The sequence below is a fragment of the Mercenaria mercenaria genome, unplaced genomic scaffold (genome assembly GCF_021730395.1).
Source record: "Mercenaria mercenaria strain notata unplaced genomic scaffold, MADL_Memer_1 contig_4907, whole genome shotgun sequence".
NCBI lineage: Eukaryota > Metazoa > Mollusca > Bivalvia > Venerida > Veneridae > Mercenaria > Mercenaria mercenaria.
The window spans coordinates 65,658-73,282 of record NW_026463174.1 but is presented as its reverse complement, the minus strand read 5'-3'; the positions used below and the strand labels follow the sequence as shown (position 1 = coordinate 73,282).

Here is a 7,625-nt window from a genome sequence, read left to right as displayed (position 1 = left end):
GATCCTAGGCCAAAGCGTTCTTGAGTTATCATCCGGAAACGGATAGGTCTACATTCCGACCGACCGACCGACCGACCGACCTACCGACCGACATCTGCAAAACAATATACCCCTCCTTTTTCAAAGGGGGGCATAATAACACTGCAGCTGACGGATGATGATGAATTAATTTTTAGAGCTAATGCTGCTGATGCTGGTAGGGTAATTGTAACTAAATTAATTTTGTGGGTTCCTCGTTTAATTTTCAATGAATTTGGACTTAATCTAATTGCTGAAAGATTTACAAAAGCAAGATGGTCATACCTTCGGGAAATGGTGACACAATCAACTGATACACAACAAAATAATATAACCTTTAGAATAACAGCTGGTATAACAAAACCACAACATGTATTTGTTTATTTACAACGGCCTGATAAAAGTAATTCACAAGAACATAATCCACATTTATTAGATACATTTAAACTTAATGATGCAGATAAAAATTGCACTTTGAGCTCCTGTCGTCTTGAAGTTGGTAATGGTGTTTTTTATCCAGAAACAGAATACACAAGTATATCAAGAATATATCACGATGTAATTAATTATTATTATAAACAAAATAATAAGACTACTGGAAGTCTGCTAAATAGATCAAACTTTTTTAGTTTATTTCGATTTGTTCATTTTAACTTGGAATATAAAAAGGAAGTAATAACAGAAGATCCTAAACATATTACATTAACAGCTCAGTTAAATGTTGCACCAACAGCTAATATTCGTGTTTACGCAATTGTATTGTATGAAGAAACAGTTGAAATAAATACTATTGGAAATGAACTTGTTATTGTTTAAATAAAATTAAATTAAAATAAAGTAAAAGTTAAAATAAATTTTAAATATGTAATGACATCAAATTATATTGAATATAAAGTTAACCTAACAGATGGGCAAAAGAAACATTTAGCACAGGCTTATAATAATAAAATTCCACATACGTTTAGATTAAAACATGAACAATTACGTGGAAACTTCCCTTTACTTTTAACAAAAACACAAATTAATCAAATTGAAAAGTCTATTAGAAATAATAAGGGATTAGAAATTACAATTTCAAAAAAACAAATGTCCAGTCAAGGTCAAAATGGTGGAATTTTAGGGGCTTTGGCTGGTTTAATAGGAAAAACAATTCTTCCAATGGCAGCAAAAATAGCTCCAAAAATATTAGCTCCTCTAGGCATCGGTGCTTTATCAGGACTTGCCAGTACTGGTGTTAGTAAGTTACTTGGAAATGGTATGATTTCGGTAGCTAATAATAAGAGAAACATGATATCACCATATCTTACACCTAATCAAAGAAAGCAACTAGTAGGATCTGGAGTGATTAAATTAATACAAAAACAGAGACAAAATGGTGGCTTTCTGAGAGTAAACAATGTAAAACATAATAAACAAACAATCACTTCCTATTTCATGTTTCATTAACTAACATTAATATCCTGCAGAAATTGTAAAACAATCCTACGCATGATTAATTCGGTAAAACTTTTTTTATTTGATCAAAGGGACAAAACTCAATACGGCTTAACTTATATAGTAACTAAAATCAGGAACATTAATTCTCACCAGTGAGAATCATTCTTGCGGTGAGAATTGCCACGTTGGCAAAAATGACAGTTAAGTTCCACGTTGGCAAAAATGACGCGGGCGGTTATTGATTTCTCACTAGAGAGAATAATTCTCGCCGGGGGAGAATTGCCACGCTGGCAAAAATGACGCGGACGGTTATTGGTTTCTCACTAGAGAGAATTAATGATAGTGTGTAAAGTTAATATCGGTTTTAAGATATTTTTTAAAGTTAAATATATATATTTCGGTACTTTATTTTAATCTAAAAACTTCTGGGGACGCTTTAGTCCACTTACGTTCAATAAAACAACAAAAGTGGTTTTTTGAATTGTCCGGCATTGGATTTTTTAAAAGAGGGGCAAGGGGTCAAGCGAGGTCAAATTGTTTCAAAAGCCCCATTTCTTATACTACTAGTCTTAAATATGAGGAATCTTGAATGAAATAATATTTTTGATAAGTTTTATCAGTAATAAAATGTTGGTACTGGTTAATGTTGTATTGACAAGTATCATGCCTGACAGGTATCTTGCTATTTTTGTGGTTGTGTTTTCACATCGCATTTTGGTACAAAGACAGCGTTGTTCATATAATGTAAGATAATTGACTTAGTACTGATAAGACAATATTACCTTTCAGATTATTTAGTATTCAATTATAGAAAGAATTAAGAATTTTTAAAACTTTTTTTTAACTTCTAGCAGACATACATGTAATCAATTTGGCCAGGTCCGCGCCATTTTCCGTCCGAACAGGTGTTGTATTCTAGCGGTCTTAACATAAAATTTAGCCTGGTGACCAATACATTTTTAGCCATTTTTATGCTCACAATACAATTATCTATACACAAGAAAAACAGGATAAAAATCTATGAAAGAATTTTTTCAAAATTTAAAACAATATTCTTCACTATGGGTCTTTTTCACTGAAAAAAGTTCACAAAAGTAAATATGAAACGATATTTTTTTTTTCATTTGTATCAATTATTGTAAGGATAGAGTATTACAAATATGACTATGATATCAAATAAGTATATAATAAAATCTGTAAAAAGAAAAAAACCTTATTGTGCTGTCTTGATGTATATTTTGGTTGGTATTTATAAAAAAGCAGAAAATTATGAAAATGTTGAAAAATCGCTAGTAGTTTCAGCAACAGCGGGTGTGTTCAAAACAATTTTTCACAAAAACAAGCCTGGTGACCTATTGTTTTTATTTGTTCATTGTTTTCAGCACAATTTTTCCTATCATATATGTGAATTTAAAAAAATTCTATGAAAGGAAAAAAACTATAGGAATTCTCTTTAAGAAAATAAAACTGGGATGAAGCATTATCAGTTTCTTTGAAACGGGTATGTTTTCCACAACGCTAATGCAGAGAAGAGGACTTCAATAAGCCTACTGGCTTCCAGTCCAATCAAAAATTTATGTATGTAACTCACTATTTAAAATGAACACATAAAATATGTTTAAACCAACGCTAAGTTTAAATATAGCGTACATAATTACTGAAGAAATGATAGAGAGCATATGCTCGATTAAAAAATATTGTTTTAGTGCAGAATCAATCTCTTCTGGGTCTAAAGTGACCATGCCGTATATTGAAAGTAAGTCAGACATACTCGAATATAAAAATGCACAGTGAATACGTTATTCGAGAATTTTACAGTCTTTTCTTAGTTGACAATGTTGTTTGTGGCAATAAATGTAACAGAATTGTTGAAATTAAAAATTCAGCAGTATATGACAAAACCACAGAAATTATTAGTAAACGAACAACATCTTGACAAACAACATATCCAATACATGTTATACTGTTCTGTCCCATAGGGTTAGATACTTATAATGATTTTAAAAGAGTTATCCCCTTTTAATAAAAGAATGCCATTTGCTTGTGTAGTTTTTCTCTGTTTATGTCCTCACTTTCATTGATATTTCTAACTGGTTATTACTATGATCAAAATCCATTTTTATGCTTATTTCCCACGCTTAACTTATTGCATTTGTATTGCAGCTTCTGTTTACAAATATGATGTAATCGCTGTGTCATGATAGAAGAATGCTCACTGCAGTAATGTACATATTTTTTTATAATGTAATGTGTGTGAACATATGACATATAACAAATTAATGGATAAGTTCTTATTTAAATATGACATGTACTTTTTTTTTATAATGTTATGTTGGAAACTAATGTGTTTATGCCTATATTCTCCTGTAAATGTATTTTGCTCTTCCATACTTGAGATAATACATTGATATAATTAATAGGGGATGAAAATCCCCGAGACGGTAACGTCCGTATATAGTTATTCGTCTTTGTTGTCTACATATACTGAGGCAATTTTTGGTGTCGGCCCAGTACAATTTCTTCTTCTTTGCTGTATAGTAAAACAGGCAACTTCTGACATGGATTGTGACTTTCACAACAAAATGGCAGCATTGACAGCTCTGTATTTCTGAAGAATGACCCTGTTCCAGTCAATATAGCTTAGAAAATCACTATCATCAACGATGAACTTTTTTGCTACACATCAAAGTTTTAAGTCCATGTTTATATTTCCAATACACATCTGTCATGTCTACCAGTCTGGAGTAGTTTTTTAATCCATCCGCACAGGAATATAGTCCTGAAAAACACAGACAAAACAACTGTTAAAGACATCAGAAATGGCACAAAATGTACACAGTGTCATTAAATACATTTAAAATATAACATGTCAAAGTAGGGATGGCTTTAAATTGGGAACTTCAAAATTTCAAAGAACTACTTCCTAGGATACAACGACCCGGAAGTACTTCAATACCGGGGTGACACCTAAATCTAACCAAAATTTGAATTAAGCCAAATTTTTACCCATATTCTGGTAAATTAGGGTATTGCGAGAAATACTCAACAAAGCATTCTCACCACAAACTAAATTCTGTACCGTAGTAACACTTTAAACATGAGGCTTACTCTGCGGACAAATTGGCTCGGAAACCGGTATTTCAAGTGAAAATAGACACATTAGGAAAATTGTCATAATTGAAAATTGTTTGATGGATTCTTATGAAATAAAGTTTGGTGTCACCGGCTTGTCTTGTAGAATCTTTTATATAACAGTATGCCTTATTTTTTTCTGTAAACTTATATATCAAATAAGAAATTACTAAAAAAAAAAAACATTTTTATTTAAAAAATACAGAATTTGCTAACTAAAATGAAAATAAATTGATATTTTAAAGATTTAAAGGACAAAATTCCATGACTGAGACCAATTAGGATTACTGCAACTAATATCTGAAAGTAAAACACACCCATACACCACACTATTTACTAATAATATCAATTAAGATCAAAAGTGATTATCTAAGACTTATCACCTCTTAATGATGCACTTCAAACAGACTTTCTGATAGCTGGATTAACATATACAAATGTATTATCCTTGAAAAAAACAACCTGAATGTGTTAATATTGGCACAAAAAAGACTTCTAGTTACAATACTGCCAGTCTTTAAGCAGACAGCATCAAAATCTTACATCAGCTGTATAGAATTCAACATGGCAAAGGGCAAACTTAAGCGCCGTGCTGCTGGCGGACATTTCAAGCCAGAAAATAAGAAATCACCTGCTTACCTTCTTCCTTCTAAGGCTGCAACCGATCCTGGATGTAGTTCAGCTGTAAATGAAGACCAGCTGGATAGGGGCTGCCCAAAGAAACCCGAACTTCGACCACGACAGCTGGATCTGAAAATGGAATGTGAACCATTAGAGAACAGGGTTGTGAATCTGGACCAACTAATTTACCTTATGAACAGTGTGTATCAGCAACATAGTTCTGGGAAGTGTAAACAGTTAAATATTTCACTGCACAAGGAAGAGAAATATGGACTAGGCTCAAAACTGCAGTTCAAGTGTAATTCCTGCCATTTCCTCTCAAATAAAACGGAAACATATAAAAAACGTCGGGACGGCAAAGGAGCAGCAATTAACATGTTACTTGCTTCTGCCCTTCAGGATACCGCCATCGGAATAGAAAAAAGTGAACTTGCTCTTAACATCGATGGACATACCACCACCAGCTAGAAGCAACATGCAAACTTTACTGAATGCTGCCAGCCTCAACAATGTCAAGCTGAATGAGGAGGACATGGCAGCAAAAAGGCAGCTAGTCATTCAACATAATCTGGAACAAGGACATCAGAACCCGCAACTTCTAGACCTGTCCTTTGGTGGCCGCTACAATGCAACAAGAATGGTGTCTTCTTACAAACCTGGACAGGAAGCTTCACAAGCCTATGGAGTTGCCATTGAAAACCATACAAGCTACAAGTATATAGTGGGACTAGCTGTACAAAATAAACTCTGCTGGACAGGGGCCTATCTTAGGAACAAGGGGTTCGACATAACTTGTCGTGGTGGCCATGCTGAATGCACAGCAACAATATCATACATGCAGTCTCATTCTGAAAGAAAAATGGCATATGGCATTGCTGAGCAGTTGTCAAATGAGGACCTACTTGTCCGCACACTGACAACTGATGGAGACACGGCAGCTCATCTGGGAATGAATGACTTCTATGATAAGCTAGGCTATGCCTGGAGTGTCAACCGCCAGGCAGATCCGCATCATCTTGGCAGCAGGCAAGTGAGAAAAGCCCGGACTTCCAACTGGAGCCGGACAGTATTCGAAGGCAGGAAACTGACGACAAGCAGTGTCAGACAACAAGCCATTTCCGCTCTGGTAAAGATATCAAGGCCAGATGTAGCGCCATCATAGAGAAACTTCGAACCGATGGAAATGGACTGACAGAAGAAGTAGTAAATCGCTTACCGGCAATAAGAGCAGCTACTATACAGTGCTACGCTGGAAACTGCAGCTTCTGTCCACACGACTCGATAGTTTGCTCTGGTCTAGGGGGTGTTGGTAACTGGTGGTACCATTCTAAGTTTTTACCAACCCATGGAATTCATCACCTGCAATTGAACAAAAAATGACCGTGAGCTGTTGTCAACAATTCTTGAGATAAGACTCAGTGAGTGTGCCATCATTAGTGTGAAAAACAACACTTCAACACAGAAATGTGAGGGGTTCAACAGGGCAGTACTATCTACTATGCCGAAAGATATTAACCTGTCCAGAAACGTTGCTGGTAGTCTGGCATCAAAAACACTTCAACTGAACAATTCATTGCAAGCTTCTGTGGAAAAAAAAAGTCAAAAGCATTACCGGACTGGCTCTTTCACCACGGGCAAAAAGGTATCTGAAAACAACTTCAAAGAGGTCACAGAGACACAGAAATCATCAAACAACAGCCAAGTTCAAGACCCGCAGAAAAAATAATCGAGCAAAGCTGGAATATGCCTATCATGGACGAGTACGTGAAAGAACAACTTGATGAGGCTCCATCAGCAAAACAGTGTTTCTAAAATTTAATGCCTTAGAAACACGGCGGTTGTTCACCTACAAGAAAAAGAAACAGGAAAAAAGGGAAAAAACACCGTCACATTCATGGCAGAATGTCTGATGATGGCCTGATGCCGGCCGAAACGGAAAGAGCTCTTGAACATTTACTGAAACTAAAATAATACATAAACAACAACAACAACAACAAGAACCAAAACAACAGGCATAACTAATATCCATCTCAAATTCATTTTAATACAAACATTGCCCTGTAAATTAAAAAAAATAACAGAAAATTAAAACTATAGTCAATGTGTTGATAAATGCACTAGACAGTCTGCTAAGCGGTGCCCTGCCACATCAAAATGCCGATAACACCTAGAATGAGAAAAACAATTTTTCCTTAAATTATTTGTACTGTTTCCCTCAAAAACAAGGTGTTCAACATTTATGCACAGTTTATTATTGCACAAATGTGATGCCTGTTGACTGCCTGAGATATCAAAATCTCTATAATGAACCATTAATGCAACACGGTGACTGGTTCGTGTTCTATAACCGGCAGACGGTGGGTCTCTTGGATCTCTGTAACGAAACTGGCCGTAGCCAAATTTGTTAATACAACCAG

The 7,625-nt window shown here is 34.9% G+C and overlaps 1 long non-coding RNA gene across 1 annotated transcript; it reads right to left on the bottom strand.

The window, feature by feature from the left end:
• Positions 1-3,964: 3,964 nt before the first annotated feature.
• LOC128554288 (uncharacterized) lies at positions 3,965-6,522 on the bottom strand. The gene is made up of 3 exons (XR_008369569.1): positions 6,425-6,522; positions 5,227-5,337; positions 3,965-4,234 (listed from the first exon to the last, which is right to left on the bottom strand). It is a non-coding gene; the product is annotated as an uncharacterized LOC128554288 (long non-coding RNA).
• Positions 6,523-7,625: the final 1,103 nt, after the last annotated feature.